At 36.8% G+C, this 21,140-nt stretch overlaps 1 non-coding gene across 1 annotated transcript; it reads left to right on the top strand.

The window, feature by feature from the left end:
- Positions 1-20,530: 20,530 nt before the first annotated feature.
- Positions 20,531-20,637, top strand: LOC128280131 (small nucleolar RNA R71). Its single transcript, XR_008270313.1, has one exon. It is a non-coding gene; the product is annotated as a small nucleolar RNA R71 (small nucleolar RNA).
- The last annotated feature ends 503 nt before the right edge of the window (positions 20,638-21,140 follow it).

Here is a 21,140-nt window from a genome sequence, read left to right as displayed (position 1 = left end):
CTCAGGAACAAAAGTATTAGAGATATTCTTAAAAGTATTTTGAATTGAGTCATCTCTAATTTTTGTATATTTCTAGTAAGTTTGTTGTTGATTGTGCATGAATTTGCACATATCCATCAAAATTGACAACTCCGATTTCTTTGAAGCACTTGCAGAAGTCGGCATAGGAGTTGTAGATTCAGGTTCAACACTTAGCTTGACTGGTTCTTCTTCTGGCTCAACCTCTGGTTCAAGTTTGCAGATCCTTCAACAAGTTTAGGACTATTCAGTTTCTTATCAGATTCTTCTTTAGTGTCTATAACTAAATTAGCTTTAGTTCTAGTTTCATTTGTTGACTCCTCGGTATCTGGCTTAGTTGGCTCTTCTTGCTTGCTTTGATTCAGCTCATGCACCTTCTCTACTAAACCTTTCAAGATCATGATTTGTAATGCACCCTTGAACATATCGCCCCTTCAGATTTGCTTGTGTTTTAACATGGGCCCTTAAGCAAAGTGAAGTGATTAATGATGGGAAATAAACACTTCTTGTCTTATTTTTAGCACAATCATGAATCTCCTTGAGAATAATTTTCCCAACATTAAAGGAATTTTTTGTCAAAATTTCATAGAACAAGAACACACGTTCCACTGAGATGGTGGAACTATGTGAGATAGGCATAAAGCTGTAGCGAACGAAATAAAACCATACCTTTGTTGTACACACCTACACAACACAACATAGCACCAATTCAAACATTTACATACCAAATCAGCCACAACCAAGACATAAATGCATCATTCACATGCTACCATCTATCATACACAAACATCACATACTCATCAACTTAAATCATGAAAATTCCCACATCCATGAAAGGCATCATTATATAAATTACTTATACCAATAGTAGCCAATTTGAAATTGTAACGCCCCGAACCCGAGACCATCGCCGGTGTCGGACGCGAGGGGTTAACAAGCCAAGTTCACTTGTTTTGCCCATCCATTTGACATTTCCAGTCAGGCTGGAAAACTGCGTCACTGTCGCCTTAAAAATCATATCTCGAGTTTCAAAACTCGGAAACTGGTTTCGTAAATTTTCCCTGAATTTAGACTCATATATCCATCCATGGATTTATTTCTAGAATTTTTGGTCAGGCCAATTGGTACAGTTTATTAGTTAAAGTCACCCATGTTACAGGGATCGACTGCTCTGACTTTCGCGCGGTATAACTTGAATATCTCTCTGTACAGGGCTTTAATGCTGGTGCCGTTTGTTTCTAATGAAACTAGACTCAAAATTTAATCTGTACATATAAGGTATGTCTCCTAATTCTTTCTGGATAATTTATAGTAAATTTTAAAGTTGCGACAGGAACCCAGAAACCGTTCTGGCCCTGTCTCACAATAGCTTTAATATCTCTTAACATGTAACTCCTATGACCATTTCGTTTCTTCCATATGAAAATAGACTCATCAAGGTTCATTTACATAGCTTATTCACTATTTAATTCCATTCCTACGAATTTTGGTGATTTTTCACATTCACGTCACTGCAGCTGGCAGCATCTGTTTTTAAGGTAGGTCTTACCTATTTGGTAGTCTCCATGAACCAACTAGTCTTGCCATACATAGGTTCATATATGATCATTTTAACCATGCCAATGGCTGATCATGTGACCAACATTCCCATTTCCAAGCCATAGCCACATCATGACACCAAATATATATATATACAAACCACAATTAGTCTAAGTCGATGCTTCACTTTTACGAGCCATTTTCGCATGGCCGTACATATATACATCACAACATATTCAACCAACAAGGGGTAGTCCTATACATGCCATTTCAAAGTTCAACCAAAATTTATACCAAAATAGAGGCGTGGATAGTGTGGATGACTTCGACTTTATTGATCCCGAATCCGATTGCTATCGGCGAAATCTATAAAACAGAGGGCCAAAGTAACGGGTAAGCATTTTTTATGCTTAGTATGTCTCAAGGAATATAATCAACTCTAATTACAGCAATACATTCACATAGCCACATGCATCATTTCATTAATACGCATTCTTGCTTCACACTTCATCATTATATACTTTCACAAAGTATCAATCAATTCGATAACTGAAATTCATTAGTCGACTGAGCGAATGATGCTCAAACATGTCGACTTTCCAATGCACATATAACGTACCTTATCCTTTGGGCTTTTCGAGTGTACATACTAATTGAATTCATTACAGCAACCAACACTCACCTCCAGCCCAAGATTCTTCGGAATATAACCGGATATAATCACGTGCACAAATGCCTTGGTCTTAGCCGGATAGAATAACTTCATACGAATGCCTTGGTCTTAGCCGGATATAGCCACTAGCACAATTGCCTTGGTCTTAACCGGATATAATTTCCAGCATAATTGTCCTCGGGCTTAGCCCGGATATCATTCAATTTCTCATGTACACATACATCAATAATCATTGGACATACATAATTCATTTTCGTTACTAAGGCTCAAACGCACATATATTCACAAGCATATTCGCCTTGGGACTTAGCCCGGTATCATTCAATTTCTCATACACACATAAATCAATAATCATACACATTCATACTTCATCTCACATAATTCAAGTAAGGTCACTTCTTGAGGACTTACCTCGGATGTTGTCGAACGGCTTTTTCGGCTATTCGATCACTTTTTCCTTCCCTTGTCCAATTGTGGCCCTCTTAGCTCTTGAGCTAATTCAAACAAATTCAATTTATTAAAACCTCATTGTGCTTGCTTATGGCGAATATGACAAGGAGTTTAAATGGTCATATGGCCACTCTTTAGCTTGAATACACAATGGTCATGCACATTTTATACTACATCAAGCAATTCAATACAATTTATTTGAGCATCAAGGAAAAGCTAAGGCCTTCAATAGGCTACCCAAGGCGAATATTCATGTACATGTTGAGGCCAATTATGCACTTAATACCTCACAAAAACAGCATGCATTTTACTAGTTAATGCTTTGCACATTGTGGCTCAAAACTTATAATATAGCATCAAGCACTTATATGTGTGCTAGGCGAATTGTGCTTGCAATTTCACAAGCATTCTTCAACATCTTCTTCTTTAAACCAATATATTCATCACTTACTTCATAGCCAAAACATCATGTGCAAACATATATATACATATATGAGCATGGCGAATTTCAAGGTGTCCATAGCCATCCAAAATACAAATTTTAACTAACATGCAAGAAGCATGAACCATGCTCATGAATGCATCATGGCGAATATGACAATCATGCTCCTTTCAACTTCAATCATGGTTAAACACAAAAGAAAACTCAAAATCTTACTCAAGAGTAGACAATCCATCATTGCATGCATCATCATCAAGCTTCACACTTAGCATGCAATGGTTTTATCACCATAACAACTTTGGCCAAATACCATTTCCATGGCATAACAAAGATTTGAGCCATGGCTAACATGCACATCAAGTTAGCAACCAAAAATGCATGAAACTCCTAACACAACCTCATACATACCTTAATCTTGATGCCAATTTAGCCAAATCACCTTCTAGATCTCTTCTAAACCAAGCATGAAGCAAAAATCCTCTTTCTTCCCTTATGATTTTCGGCCAAAAGGATGAGAAAGGATGAACACAACAAAATTTTTTCTTCCTCTTTCTCAACTCACGGCAAGGGGGATTACCACACTCACACACATTTTTTTCATTTTTTATCACCCATACACCTTTGTTTATTATTTCACCCTAATGCACCAACAAAACATGTTTCATGACATGTTTAGCCCATCCTCCCTTGTCATGGCAGGCCACCACCTATAAAAGGGGGAATTTGACGTGCAAGTCCATTATTTTGCATGCATGCTTTAATTAGTCATCACACATTTCCCCATCATACTTTCAAAGTTCACTACTAGGTCCTTTCTAGTGAAATTCACCTTTATAACACTAAACCAATCATCAAAAAATGTCATACATGAATACACACATATTATAGGCATCGAAATAAATTTTAAATTATTTTTATGCCTCGGTTTTGTGGTCCCGAGACCACCTTCCGACTAGGGTCAATTTTGGGCTGTCACAGAAATGGCCTTATAGAAAATGAACTTTCAACCAATATAAGCCAACACATTTGGCCAAATCAATTATGACACATAACAAAATGACTAAGTCCCCTATACATGCCATAACTTAAAATGTTGAAATCATTGGTGCCAAAATAATTTTTGATAGTGTGAGTGGATCTCCAACCCGAGCTAGCTTGCTGACACTATAAGACAAGGGAAATGAAGCAGAGTAAGCTATAAAGCTTAATAAGTTTCTATGCAAATAAAAGCATCATAACCATTCATTTAACATACAATTAATATGATGAAAACTAGCATGAATGATATTAAAATATTTAATCATAACTTACTCAATCACAAACTTACCAAGGGTTCATCACATATCAAGCTCATTGAGATTTACGTACATACCTATACCAACTCGTAACATACCATAGTCTTTCGTAACGTTGACATTCTAGTTGAACACTCAGAATATTAATGAATACTCAAAAAATTTGCACATAAATGTCATATATGTAGCCAAAGCTACTTCACATCTCATAATACATATATACTCATTTTCGATCTATTCACGAGCCTGCTCATACAAGCTGTCAGTCAGGACGGAGCTATACAGTGCAGCTTTCACAAGCTATCAGCTATCCACAACACATGCTAGACTACCCAACCACTGGTAGGACGTACGAGACCAGCACCCGGATCACATAAACACATGGGTTCCTAGTGACATGTCACTCGTATCCTATTCTATTCCTAAGGTTCAATCGGGATTTCTCACTTGTCGGAACTTTGTCGAATATGTCCAAAGACTTAATCACAATTCATACAATATTAAAGCACTTAAAACATAAGTATAACAATGCATTATTTACATACAAACTTACCTCGGTACAAAAATAATAAAATTTGACCTAATCGTCAAACACTTTATTTTTCCCCAAATCTAGGTCCGAACCTCATTTTTCTTGATCTATAATGACAAATTTAACTTATTTAATACAAACATTATTCAATTCAGTCCACAAATTATATTATGGAAAAATTACATTTTTGCCCCTAATATTTCACATTTTTACAATTTAGTCTATAAGCTCGTAAATTGAAATGTATTCAATTTCATCAAAACCCAAGCCTAGCTGAGCCATTTTCATACCATACCAGCCCACATTTTCCATTTAATCACACTTTTACTACTTCTTTTATAACTTTTACAAATAAGTCTTTTTTGACATTTTTACCGAAAATCACTTAGCAAAAGTTGTTTTTCTAACAACAAACATGCATTTTCTACCATTAGCCATCAAAATACAAACATTGCTAACATGGTTCAAACCCTAGACCTTAATCATACCTCAATTTAGTGCTTGAAATAGGTAGATCGAGTTATAATAACTTAAAAAATGTAAAGAGCATAAAAAACGGGGCAAGAACGAACATACAGTCGAGCTTGGAAGATGAACAAAACCTAGCTATGTCTTCTTAGTGATATTCGTCCTTGGGAGAGAAGATGGACGAAGACTTTGGCATGATTTTTGCTTTTTAATTCATTTAATTAACAAATGACCAAAATGCCCTTTTTTTAAAACACTAAAATTTCTCTTACTTCATGTCCATTTTTGTCCACTAACTTAAGTAATGGTATAATTATCATCTAAGGACCTCTAATTTAAAATTTCATAGCAATTAGACACCTCTATCTTCTAGAACTCAAGTTTTGCACTTTTTGCAATTTAGTCCTTTTTGCTAAATTGAGTGCTCAAACGTTAAAATTTTCAAATGAAATTTTCACAGAATCATTCAATAAAACTGTAGACCATAAAAATATAAGAAAAATTTTTTTTGCATCGGATTTGTGCTCCCGAAACCACTATTCCGACTAGACCCAAAATTGGGTTGTTACAACAACACCTATACATGCCATATAACCAAGTACACAAGTTCAAAAGTACCAAAATGACAGCTGGATACTGTAATGAGATCTCTAACAACTCCCAATCTGAGCAAGCTTCAAAATCACTATAAAACACAGAAAAGTAACCAGAGCAAGCTATTAAGCTTACTAAGGTCGTATGGCTAAAACATAATATGCTACAAATCAACATAATCACAAGACTAACATATATTCGTCAACATAGTAAATTATGAAACTCACAAATTTCATGGATTCAATGCTTATATGGTTTACGTACATACCTACACTGATACGTATCAATCTCTTACCCTTTTATATCATCAATATACCCGTTGAACTATTCAGAATAATATCGGATACTCGGGAATCTCGCACCCTAAATGCCAAAACATGGTTGTAACCATCTAAATCTCATATCTCATATGTAAATGCTCATTTTGAGCTATCACCAGGTCTGCTCACACAAGCTGACGGTCAATACATAGCTACACGGTACTGCTTTAAGCTGATGAGTAACCTCAACACATGCCGAAAAACTCAGCCACTAGTAGAACGTACGGACCAACACCCAAAACATAATAACCCCTAATGAGATGCCATTTGTATCCTATCTATTCCTAAGGTTCAACAAGGATTTATAAATTTTTGATAACTCGTCTAAAATTTCCGCGGTGTCGTATCATCTCAATTATGACAATTTAGCATTTAACATGTATAATTTAATGCTTATTAAACATACAAACTTACCTCGATAGCAAAAACGACGTAATAGGATCGACTAGTCAAAAACTTCATCTTTCCCTCGATCTAGTTCCGTACAAGGCTTAACTTGATCTAAATAATCAAATTCAATCCATTTAGTATTCATTCTATTCAATTCAGCTCAAAATACATATTTTTGTAATTTTACACTTTTACCCCTAATATTTTAACATCTTTACAATTTAGTCCCTAGCTCATAAAAATGCAAATTTATGCAATTGAGTCCACACCCATGCTAGCTGTATTTCATCTATGCTCATAGCAGCCCACACATTTCCTTATTTCACACATTTATCACATAATTTTCACATTTCACAATTTAATCCGTAATTGACAATTTTATCAAAAATCACTTAACAAATGTTGTTTATCTAACAACAAGCGTTCATTTTCTATCATCAAACATCAAAACAAAAACACATTAATCAATGGTAAAACCCTATACTTTTAATAGTTTTGCAAATTAGTCCTAGGCTAGCTAGATTAAGCTACAACGACTCCAGAAACATAGAAATCATTAAAAACAAGACGAACAATACTCACATGCAAGGCTAGGAGTGAAGGTCAAATACTTTAGCCTTCATGGAGGTTTTCTGCTTCAAAAATTTGGTGGTATCATTCATTAAGGAAGATGATACATATTTTTTTTTTGTTTTAATTAGCTTATTTACTAAATTACTTAATTAAACTTGATATATTAACCTTAAAAATCATTTAAATGATGTCCATATAAGTCCACTCACATTGTCAATGCTCTATTTACCATTCAAGTACTCATACAATTAAATTCTTTAGCTATTTAGTACCTTTAGCCTATAGAACTCTAATTTTGCACCTTTTTCAATTTAGTCCTTTTCATCTAATTGAGCATTCAAACGATAAAATTTCTTAACGAATTTTTCATGACTCTAATAACATATTATAAACCTTAAAATAAAACAAAATAAATATTTCTACTTTAGATTTGTGGTCCTGAAACCATTGTTTTGATTTGACTTAAAACGGGCTGTTACAACTCTCCTCCTTTAGGAATTTTCGTCCCAAAAATCATACTAGAAAATAGGTTAGGGTACTGTTTTCTCATAGCTTCCTCAGGTTCCCATGTAGCGTCTTCAACACAGTGACGTTGCTAAAGTACTTTCACTAAAGCTATGCTTTTGTTTCTTAACTTTTTAATCTCTCAAGCAAAAATTTTGATTGATTCTTCATTATACGACATATTGGGTTGAATCTCAACCTCTGACGGAGAAATTATGTGTGACAGATCTGATCTATATCCTCATAACATTGACACATGAAACACATTATGAATCTTTTCTAATTTTAATGGTAAAGCTAGTCGATATGCCACTAGTCTTATCCTCTCGATAATCTCATACGGTCTAATAAATCTCGGACTCAGTTTTCCATTGTGACCAAATCGAAGAATCTTTTTCCACGATGATACATTCAAAAACACTTTATTGCCAATTTGAAATTCAATATCTTTACGTTTCAAATCCACATATGTTTTCTGTCAATCTGAAGCTGCTTTCAAACTATTGCGAATAACTTTCACTTTCTCTTTGGTCTCTCTGATCAAATCAACCCCGTGAATCCTTTTCCCACTAAGCTCTTCCAATATAACGGAGTTCAGCATTTACGATCATATAAATCTTTATATGGTGCCATATTTATACTCAATTGAAAACTATTATTATATGGAAACTCAACCAATGGTAAATATTTTTCCTAGTTGCCCTCAAACTCTAAAACATAACAACGAAGCATATCTTTGAGAATCTGAATAACTTTCCTGGACTGACCATCTGTTTGAGGATGAAATGGGTACTAAAATGCAACAGCATACCCAAAGCCTCTTGCAATTTCTTCCAAAATTGTGACATAAACCGTAGATCTCTATATGAAATAATGACAACTAACACTCCGTGCAATTTGAAAATCTCAGATATGTACAATTTAGCTAATCTATCAGGTGAAAAGTCTGTACATACCAAAATGAAATGTGCAAATTTTATCAATCGATCAACAACAACCCAAATAACACCTTTCTATTTCAGAGATAACGATACGAAATCCATTGTAACTCTATCCCACTTCCACTCAGGTATCATCACTGGTTGTAATAGTCTTGAAGGCACTTGATGTTCAGCTTTAACTTGTTGACAAACCAAGTATCTCGTCACAAATTTTGAAATGTCTCATTTCATGCCCGGCCACCAATACAACTATTTCAAATCGTTATGCATCTTAATACTCCCCACATGAATAGATAAACAACCACTATGTGCTTCGTGTAGAATTTTTGGAATAAGCTTAGAATTTCTCGGCACAAAATTCTACTTGGAATAGCAAACAACCATTGGATCTGATCTAATACTCTGAATCAGTAGTTAACTCACACTGTACTTTTTTAGCTTGCAATTCATTATCACATTTCTAAGCCTCACAAATTTTCTGAAGAAATATCGGTTTAGCTTTTAACTCAGCTAAAATTGAACCATCATCAGATAATGTCAATAGTGTGTTCATCACTCTCAAAGCGAACACAGATTTTCTACTCAGAACATCTGCGATTGCATTCGCTTTCCTTGGATGATAATCAGTCACTAACTCATAGTCTTTCAACAACTCGAGCCATCTTCGTTGTTGCAAATTAAAATATTTTTGAGACATTAAATACTTCAAGCTCTTGTGGTCAATAAAAATATGGCATTTTTCATCGAAAAAAATGTCGCTAAATTTTTAATGCGAAAACAATAGCGGCCAACTCTAAGTCGTGTGTCAGATAATTACTTTCATGCAGTTTTAATTGTCTAGAAGCATAAGCTATCACTTTGCCTTCTTGCATTAGAACACATCCCAAACCGTTCAATGACGCATCACTAAAAATCACAAACTCTTTACCTGACTCAGGTTGAACTAAAACTGGTGCTTCAGTTAACAGTGCTTCAACTGTTCGACTCTGTTGGCATTTCTCAGACTACTCAAACTTCACATATTTTTGTAATAATCTAGTCATTGGTGTAGCAATGATCGAGAACCCTTTTACAAAACGCTGATAGTAGCCAGCTAATCACAAAAAACTTTTAACTTCAGATACGTTTCTTGGTGGTTTCCACTCAACAACTACTGAAATCTTGCTCGAATCATCTCTAATACCTTCCGCTGAAACAATATGTCCCAAAAATCCAACTTCTTAGATCCAAAACTCGCAATTACTAAATTTAGCAAACAACTGCTTATCTCTCAATGTTTGTAACACAATCCTCAAATGTTCGGCATGCTTAGATTCATCTCGAGAATAGATCAAAATGTCATCGATGAATACAACTACAAATCTATCCAAATACGGTCAAAAAATTTGATTCATCAAATCCGTGAATACTGCAGAAGCCTTAGTTAATCCGAATGGCATAACAAGGAATTCATAATGCCCGTACCTGGTCCTAAATGAAGTTTTTGGCACATCCGAATCTTTAATACTCAATTGATAATAACCAGATCTTAGATCAATCTTTGAAAATATTGTTGCTCCTTTCAACTGATCGAACAAATCATCAATTCTCGGCGAAGGATACTTACTCTTAATCGTAACCTTGTTAAGTTGTGACAGTCGATACACAGTCTTGTCGATCTATCTTTCTTTTTGATGAATAGTACTGGTGCACCCCAAGGTGAGAAACTAGGTCGTGCAAATCCGCTATCTGTTAACTCTTGCAATAGAACTTTCAACTCTTTTAACTCTGTAAGAGCCATTCTATATGGATCTATCTATATCAGTGATGTTCCCGGTGCTAATTCAATAGCAAACTCAACCTCTCTGATCGGTGGCGACCCAAGTAACTCTTCTAGAAACACATCTGGATACTCACAAACCACTGTCACTGATTAAATCTTTGATTCAAATATTTTTCTATCTAGTACATAAGCAAGATAAGCATCGCAACCTTTCCTCACATATTTCTGTGCTAGCACCGTCGATATCACTATAGGCAACACACTCGAGTCATCAGATTCAATTCAAATAATTTCACTATCTTGACATTCCAGCTCAATAGTCTTTCATCTACAGTTTACAACAACATCATGTAGAGTCAATGTAACACCCTAAACTCGGCCTAGATGTTATGGCCGAATCTACGATGTCACACTGAAGTGAATTTCAAAAACATAGTTCCATTGAAAAATTTGATCTTTTAGAAAAAAACCTCGTTGTGGTGAAAATCTATAATTTCTTATTCATTGTTAAAAGCCCAAGTTGATATAGTAAAGTGTTACTCATTTTAAGTTGTTGTTGAACTTTTAAAACCCTGTCTGTTTACGAAAGCTTGTAGAAAATATTGCAATACGTGGTGATTTGAAAGCATATATATATATATATTTAGAAAAACTGCAGCCTACTTCTAACAGATATGATTTAAAGTAAATAAAATCCCAAACCAAGGAAAAACTTTAAGAGGCCTTATTACATAACTGAAACCCAAATTAAAAAGCTTAAAGAATAAAAATTTAAAACAGTAGCAAAAGCAATCGTGTGACCCCTGTCAAGTCCCTCGCAGCATCGACCCGCCTAAGAATTACCTGTACAGGGAAGCAGAAGGGTGAGTTTATGAAAACTCAGTGTGTAATCCTTTACAAAAAAACAATTGTGCAGTAAGAAGATATAGTCTGGGCCTAAGGCCGTTTCAGTAGCAGTTCAATTTCAGTTAGGGCCTTAACCTAAAACGATAATAAATGTCGGTGTGGCCTTAGCCCATCTCAGTAACAGTAATAGGAATGCAATCAAAAAATTCTACCTATCCAACCTCTACACTCCACTCTGTCCAGCCCTACACTTCATGTGGGGATAAAATCGACCCAACCATCCCTACACTCCAAAACATAGCACCGATTGCGGCACTAAAATAGTATTTTCAATAGAGCTGCCAGTAATAGGCTTATAGCCTTTAAGTACACTTCATCCAATATCATATATCCCACCTCATGCAATGTAACATAATATAAATGTATTTACAGTAAAAATGGCAGCTCAAACAGTCATACATCACATAGGGGTATATCAGTCATTTACCTCATTGGGGTATAACAGTCATTTCATTAGATTAGGGTCTAGATATACTTATTGACCAAATAGTAGGCCCGCAATCATCTCAGGCGACTCGGGCAACCTTTCCTCACATATTTCTGTGCTAGCACCGTCGATATCACTATAGGCAACACACTCGAGTCATCAGATTCAATTCAAATAATTTCACTATCTTGACATTCCACTCAATAGTCTTTCATCTACGCCACAACAACATCATGTAGAGTCAATGTAACACCCTAAACTCGGCCTAGATGTTATGGCGAATCTACGATGTCACATCAAGTGAATTTCAAAAACATAGTTCCATTGAAAAATTTGATCTTTTAGAAAAAAACCTCGTTGTGGTGAAAATCTATAATTTCTTATTCATTGTTAAAAGCCCAAGTTGATATAGTAAAGTGTTACTCATTTTAAGTTGTTGTTGAACTTTTAAAACCCTGTCATGCTTACTTAAAGCTTGTAGAAAATATTGCAATACGTGGTGATTTGAAAGCATATATATATATATATTTAGAAAAACTGCAGCCTACTTCTAACATATATGATTTAAAGTAAATAAAATCCCAAACCAAGGAAAAACTTTAAGAGGCCTTATTACATAACTGAAACCCAAATTAAAAAGCTTAAAGAATAAAAATTTAAAACAGTAGCAAAAGCAATCGTGTGACCCCTGTCAAGTCCCTCGCAGCATCGACCCGCCTAAGAATTACCTGTACAGGGAAGCAGAAGGGTGAGTTTATGAAAACTCAGTGTGTAATCCTTTACAAAAAAACAATTGTGCAGTAAGAAGATATAGTCTGGGCCTAAGGCCGTTTCAGTAGCAGTTCAATTTCAGTTAGGGCCTTAACCTAAAACAGTAACAGTATCAGTGTGGCCTTAGCCCATCTCAGTAACAGTAATAGGAATGCAATCAAAAAATTCTACCTATCCAACCTCTACACTCCACTCTGTCCAGCCCTACACTTCATGTGGGGATAAAATCGACCCAACCATCCCTACACTCCAAAACATAGCACCGATTGCGGCACTAAAATAGTATTTTCAATAGAGCTGCCAGTAATAGGCTTATAGCCTTTAAGTACACTTCATCCAATATCATATATCCCACCTCATGCAATGTAACATAATATAAATGTATTTACAGTAAAAATGGCAGCTCAAACAGTCATACATCACATAGGGGTATATCAGTCATTTACCTCATTGGGGTATAACAGTCATTTCATTAGATTAGGGTCTAGATATACTTATTGACCCAATAGTAGGCCCGCAATCATCTCAGGCGACTCGGGCAACCTTAACAGTCAAACAGTGAAAATGGGTCCAAGCCCATAATTTGGCCCATGTGGGCCCACACACTGTGTGGCCCATAAAGCCCAAAAATGACCTTGGCTGTGTGAGCTACACAGCATGGCCCAATAATCTCCACACGCATGTGGTTTATCCATATGGGGCCCACGAGCCCGTGGCGTCCACACAGCCCATTTTGGCCCATGTGGCCCAGTGATCGTAGTGATTCGTAACAAGTAATAAATATTTATAATGAAGATCTGAGCTAGACTAACTATTATCACGATGAAAAGGCAAGCACACCTATCGAACAATAGTATAGTAACAGCAAGACTGGGATGTCGTACCAAAGGGAACCAAAAGTACTAGTAATAACTATCTTTTTTATTATCTAGCCTAAGAATAAAAAAGGGGTTTGTTTTAATTAACTAATTATTTAAACTAAAAACGCACAGAGAAAAGAATTGGGGAATTGCTTTCGGGAAAATCGATTGACTTGAGACAATACCTAAAGAAAAGTCCACCTAGACTTTACTTGTTATTCTGGCTCCGAATCGGACGATTTATTCATTCAACTTGTTCCGTAGAGATCCTTAAGTTATGTTATTATCCCTATTCAAGACTAATAACGTCTAATCCCTAGATTGAATAACTGAGACTTTTCTCTAGTTAACACTCTAGGGTTGCATTAACTCGATCTATGGATCCCCTTATTAGTTTCACCCAAATCCGGTAAAATCTTGTCACCCTATTTCTAGGCACGCAATCAACTCCGCTTAATTATGGCAAATGTACTCTTAGATAGGGTTTATTCTCCTCTGAATAAGAGCCTATCTTGAATTAGTATCCTGGGATATCAAAATAGGAATTAAGAACACATAATTAAGAACAAGTTAAATATTTATCATACGATTCAGAAAATAATAACAAGATTCGTCTTAGGTTTCATTCCCCTTAGGTATTTAGGGGATTTAGTTCATAACTAAATAAGAAAACATCTCAAAAGAATAAAGAATAAAAAACATAAAGAAAACCCAAAACTCCTGAAGGGAAATTGAAGAGAGATATTCAGTCTTGATGCTGAATCCGGCTTCTGAGATGGATCAATCAGCTTTCTTAGGGTAATTCCTTACCCCTCTTCTCTGTCTCCCTTTTCCTCCACCTCTAGTGCGTATTTATAGGCTTTGGAATGCCTAGAAACCCTCAAAATTGGCCTTTTCTGAATTGGACTCAACTTGGGCTCGACAGGGACACGCCCGTGGCACATGCCAGTGTTCGATTACTTTAGTCCGTGTTCGAGCCTGCCAAATTGACATGGCCATGCGGTCTGCCCGTGTGAGGAGGTCCAGGCTATGTTGATTTTGTACTTTGGCCCATTTTCTCCGTTTTTAGCCCGTTTCTCGTTCCTTTCGCTCTCCTATCTCTCCTAAGTATAAAACATGAAATTAAAGTATTAGGAGCATCGAATTCACTAATTCTAATGAGAAATCATCCATAAAATGCATTAAACATGGGGTAAAAATATGTATAATTTACAGTTTATCAAATACCCCCACACTTAAGCATTTGCTTGTCCTCAACCAAAATTCTCAACTCGTACTCAAAATAAATTCTCTTCAACTTATAATTCTTATTGATAATATCTCAAAATAATCCATAGGTAATCATACATTGAGAATTCAACTAAAAGAACATAAAAGTTTCAATCATTCCAAGTTTAACATTTTATTTCCGAAAACATAGGTGTCTTTAGAGGGTTGTAATGAGGCTTGGTTAGAGGGTGTTGTCAAAAGCTAAAAGAAAGGGTTAGAATCGAGATTGAATTGAAAATTTTCCTAACTAGAAAAAGAGTTAATCTTCACTTGCGTACAACAGAGCTTCTCTCAGAATATGACATTATAGATATGCATACGTAGTTGTGGTTTTTTTTTTAATAACAAGTTAAATAATATAGACTAAACATCAAGAACAAAACATAGCTAGGCAATCCATTCAACTTAAATCTTGACAAAAATAGGGATTAATTTAGGGGAATTCAACAATAATGTGTTAAAGGTTAATATTAAGGGTAATACAAGGAATAGTTTGCTAGGGTCAAGGGGGTTTACTAGGGGTTAATCGTGGAGGTAGGCTTTTCATGGCATGAGTGGGTTAATCCTAAGTGCCTTAATCATTTTGATATATCAAATCAAATGGTGTGGTCTCGACATGCATAATCAAGCAAGTTCTAGAATAACAATTCAATACTAACGCACTCGAAGCAATAATAAAAGTGAGCATGAAAGGATGAATAGATGCTCAAAAGGCTCAAAAATCTCACAAAAATTATGGCTTTTTGATGTTTAGACTCGTGAATTCTAATTCAAAGTAATACCTAGACTTGGGGAAACAACCTATAATTTTAAGTTCTTAAAAATCAACTTATCATGCTAGATCCTCTAATGTCTAAAATTTTAAATAATTAGTGCATAAATCCCTATGTTTTAATTCAAGATATATCAATCAAAATCATAAGTCAATTAAAATTTATCCTAATTATGATATGAGAACTTTTTCAAGAGAACAAGGCAATCATTAATAAACATCCCCCCACACTTAAGATGTACATTGCCCTCAATGTACAAAGATTGATATTAGAGAATAAAAATAAGATAGGGAGAGAAGTGACACTTCCTGTATGATGAATTCCTCGAACTAGAGTTTTGAAGAGTGATCGGTTCAAGAATGGAGGAGGATACTCTGGCGGTCGTAAAGGTTCATTAGCCCATAAATCCTGTGCCACAAGAATGTTATATCTAGTGGTAGCTATGGTCGTGGTTGAGCAGGACATGTCAGTCATGGAGAACCTTCCCCGGTGGAGTTCTAGTTCCTATGTGATGATGAGTTTAAAAGCTCTATATAACTGTGATAAAATCAGGAACTTTTTAGAGGATATTAGGAAGAATAATTACTCAAAAAGAAATAATCGAAATTAATAATAAAAATAAAAAATAAAAACAAACTTTCTAAAATCTAATAAAGATAAAAATAGTTTCAATAAAAATTTAAAATACAAAATAAATAAGTATTTTTAAACATCTTCATCACTGGATGGTTCGCAAGGTGGGGCTGGCGATGAGATGTGGAGGTGCTGACAAATCTGGTGTAGAGTAGCATCAATGTTGTCAAATCATTGAAAACACTGCTGCTCGAATCGAGTGAGGCGCTCAGAGATGTCAGCATATGAAGCCGCCGCATAAACTGGACGAGAGGGTGGTGGTGACTGAGTCGGAGGGTCCTCATGCTGTGAGGGGACATCATCAGGAATGTCCTCGTAGGCTTCCTCCTTGGTAGATTGGGCGAGATGATATGGGGAGGGTAGGTTTCTCGGTGCCTCTCGATCATCCTCATGCTAAGCATGCTCGAGATGCCTTGTGGAAACATCTGGACGATGAGGGTGAGGGATGATTCTTGAGCTGCAGTGTTGAGGAGCCCGAAGTGTGGCACCAGCCGAGTCACGTAGGGACCAATGGAGATGACCCCCTTTCGATGCCGCTCCGTCTGGTGCTGACTTGTAAAGGCTATGAAATAGGTAAGGTCAATGACGTGCCCTTACAACATGCACCATAAGAAGTAGACGTCGTGGGTGTTGACGACGCCAGTGCTCTCTCGCCTCCCTGAAATCGTGTGAGCTAAACTAGCGTGTAAGTACCTCAGGGATGGTGGGAGAACTGATGCCTTGTAGTGGCTAAGATTGTACGAGGCCGTGCTAGGGGCCAAAGTGTGCCAGCACTTCGAGGGAGAGAAATGTATGTGGCAACTAAGAGCATGTAGTTCATTTTCCACCCTAAACTCCTCCGTATATAGGCCTAGTGCAGCACCAAATTCTGGGACGCAGCTGGTGGATTAATTTGCCTAGGTGGAACTGGACCGTGCTGGGATTATTGTATCTTATCATTAAGGTCTGGAGATGGAATGTTGAGAAGAGTTCCATCGTAAGCTCGAGGTATGTCGGCTCAATAATCTCGAAGAACAGCTCCTACGGGTCGGTGGTTAAAAGAGCTCGAAGCTCATCGGCCATCTGGACTTGTTCTACGGTAGCCTAGTCGATGCAATGGCCCGCTGCTAAAGGTCAGACCAGAAGTATTTGGAAGAGCTCTTCTTGGGGCCCTCGTGGAAATTTTAGGAAAGGGTGACGAATTTCCACGATTGGACCCATGGAGGATGACGCTCCCTTCCTCTTCTTCGAGGCTTGTACAATGGTTTTCTTTCCTCTTGAAGATGACATTGAAGGCCAGTGATATAAAGAATAATAATAGGTAAACATATTCGAAAGGGAAGTAAACTATTTCAGCAAAACTACTAATATGAAGCAAACTCAACCACAATAATCGTGAGAATGAGAATAGAAATGTAATGGGTATAAGGTTTTCCTCGTCTCAATTTAACATAAACTGTATGGTAACTAACCTAGGAATGCAATTTAAATGATAGACATTAGCATGATAATCGTATGAAAATAAGCATAGTAATGTCATGGATATGAGGTGTGTCAAACAACTAGATTTAATTTGAAATGTATAATAAAGAACCTATAAATGCAAACTAAAAAATAAGGAACAAAAATGAAAACTAGTTCAAAAGTAATGGAGATTATTGTAATAATAAGCATTAATAATGAGTAAAATAGAAGTAAAAGGAGTAAACAAACGCTAAGGAAGAGGAATTGAGCTTTAAAAATGAAATTGACGGCGGTGCATGGGCGTGGCAAGGGGCAGTGTGGAGTTGCAGCGGCTAGAGTTAGGGTTTTTTGAATGGAGAATACAACGAATAGTGCAGCCTATTTATAGATCTTGGGACACATATCCATGTGACACGCCCGTGTGCCCCCATTTCAGCCCATGTGTTTCGTATTTTTCCTATTTTGGCACGTCTGAAATTTGACACACGCCTGTGTGCATCGGGCTTATTGGTTCCCACGGCCGTATCGCACGACCATGTCTAGCTTTTTTTGCTTCTTCCATGTCCATGTGTTCTACGCCACGCCCGTGGAAATTTGATAGGTTCGACCATGGGTGTTCGACACGGGCGTGGCGCACGCTCGTGCTGTTTTAACAGGTTCGTCCATGGTTCCTCCACACGGGCGTGTCACACACCCGTGTTGTTTTGGCAGGCTCGACCATGGCCATGTCGCACGACCGTGGCGTTTTATCAAACCCCGTGTTGGGGAAATCTTTTGCCCTATTTTCACACGGCCTTAAGCACGCCCGTGTGATAGGCCATGTCTCTATGGAAACACCTGTATTCAAAATTTCTATTAGTAGGTTAGGAGTTAAATATCAAAATTTAATGAAATTAATAATGTTAGTGCTCGGGCTGCCTCTTGAGAAGCGCTTATTTATAGTCTAAGCTTGACTTACCTCTCTGTTGAATGATCATGGTGGTTCGAGGAGTTCATACTCCTCATTCCTATTGTCAATTTTAAAATAAGGTTTTATTCGGGTGTTGTTTACCTTAAAAGTGCCGAACTTGGGATGACTCACCTCAACCGTACCGAATGGGAAAATACTGAGTACCTCAAAAGGGATTTCCTCATTTGGTGTGGTAGTGACAATGTGAGGATCAACAGCATCTAGTAAGACTGTATCGCCAACCTTAAGTTGATTAAGAGAGGTATCGGGCTTGTTTTTGCGCAGTTTCGGTTTATCATATGTTCTCAGTTCGTGTTCTCGCCATTCATCTAGCTCCTCTATCTGTAGTCTTTGTTTTTCATCGTCTTTGTTCTCTACTTGATAATAGTGCACTGCCTCCGTTGTCTTGGTCTAAGGAGGTTCCTGTAAGAACGATTGAATATTGGTTTTATCATCTACAAGTTTCATAGCGTTATCTTGAGTCTCAGAAATTTTGACTGAATTGCGTGCTTGGAGTGTTACTGCATCGTCTGCTACACAAAATGTTAGCTCTCCTGTGCCTACGTTAATAATGGTTCTGGCAGTTGCTAAAAACGGTCGTCCTAAATTAAAGGTACCTCGTTATCCTCATCCATATCTAAGAGGACAAAGTCTATTGGGTAAATAAATTTATCAATTTTAATGAGAAAATCTTCAATAATACCCTTAGGAAATCAAACTATTTTGTCAGCCAATTGTATGCTCATCCTAGTCTGTTTGGGTTTACCGAGACCTAGTCATTTAAACATTTTATACGGCATAACATTTATATTTTCCCCTAGAACAGCTAAAGCATTATTCACAGATAAACTACTAATTAAGTAAGGAATTGTAAAATTGCCTGGATCTTTCAATTTGTTAGGTAGATTATTCTTCAGAATAGTTGAGTAGTCTGCATTGAGTTCCACATGCGATGTAGCGTCTAATTTCCTTTTATTAGCGAGAAGTTCCTTTAAGAATTTTGTTGAGTTGGGCATCTGTGAAAGAACTTCATAAAGGGTAAGTTAATATGTAATTTCTTTAAGAGTTTGACAAAGTTACCGAATTATTCTTCTGCTCTGTCTTTCATCATCGCTTTAGGATATGGTACACGAGGTTCATAATTCGTACTTACCTGTTCGGGATCATTATCGTTTACCTCTTCTCGTCCTTTGTTCATTATGATGTTTTGCTGTATTTCTGGCTCGGGTATAATGAGTTCGTCCTTATTTTGAGCGCTAATTACATTGAGCTGTTCCCTCGGATTAGGTTCAGTATTACTTGGTAGGCTACCTTGTGGTCTTTCGGAGATTAGCTTGGACAGCTGGCCTATCTGAGTTTCGAGTCCTTTGATTGATGCCTGTTGATTCTTAAGTGCTGTCTCGGTATTTTAGAAATGGGTTTCTGACACTGAGATGAATTTTGAAAGCATCTCTTCAAGGTTCAGCTTCTTCTCTTGTTGATAAGGTGGCTGTTGAAAACCCTGAGGATTTTGTGGCTTTTGATTCCCTTGACCTCCCCAGGAAAAATTTGGGTGGTTCCTTCAACCAGCATTATAGGTATTACTGTATGGGTTATTTTGAGATCGAAAGTTATTGTTACCCATATAATTGACTTGTTCTTCTTCAGTTGCAGGATTGAAGGATTGGTATTCTATATGCACACCTCCTCTGCTTGAGTCACACCTCATTACTGGATGTACCTGCATAGAACTAAGAAAACTATCAATCTTTTTATTGAGAAGTTCTACCTGATTAGAGAGCATGGTGACTGAATCGATGTTATAAACGCCGGCTATTTTTTGTTGGCTTAGTCCTCATGACTTGCCACTGATAGTTGTTTAGTGACATCTCCTTTATGAATTCGTAAACATCTACCGGTGTTTTATTGTTGATGGTTCTGCCAGCAGCTGCGTCAACCATTTTCCGAGTAGAGGGATTCAAACCATTGTGGAATGTTTGTACTTGTAGACAAAGTGGTAAACCATGGTGAGGGCACCTTCTCAGTAAGTCCTTGTATCTCTCCCATGCATCGTAAAGTGTTTCTAAATCCATCTGTACAAAAGAAGTGATATCAATACGTAATTTAGTCGTTTTAGTCAGCAGAAAATATTTTAGTAAAAATTTCTCGGTCATTTGTTCCCAAGTAGTGATAGACCCTCGTGGTAACGAGTTTAACCACTGTTTAGCTTTGTTTCTGAGTGAGAAGGGAAATAACCAAAGACGGATGGCATCATCAGAAACACCATTGATTTTGAATGTATCGCAAAATTCCAGGAAATTTGCTAAGTGAGTGTTGGGATCTTCATCCTGCAAACCATTAAACTGAACAAGCTGCTGTATCATCTGAATAGTGTTAGATTTTAATTCAAAATTATTCGTAGCAATAGCAGGTCTAACTATACTTGATTCAATTCCTATTAAAAAGGGTTTAGCATAGTCATACATAGTACGTGGAGAAGGATTTTGATTAGCTGCAATTGCAAGAGGCAGCTGATTGTCTTGGTTTTCAGCCATCTCGTCGGTTGGAGGTTGAGTATTGTCTTCTTGTTCATTTTCTGTGTATCATAAACTACTCCTTATTTCTCTTT

This window comes from Gossypium arboreum, chromosome 8, assembly GCF_025698485.1.
Source record: "Gossypium arboreum isolate Shixiya-1 chromosome 8, ASM2569848v2, whole genome shotgun sequence".
Lineage (NCBI taxonomy): Eukaryota > Viridiplantae > Streptophyta > Magnoliopsida > Malvales > Malvaceae > Gossypium > Gossypium arboreum.
Note: the sequence above shows the minus strand (reverse complement) of the source record. Positions and strands in the feature narration are given on the sequence as shown.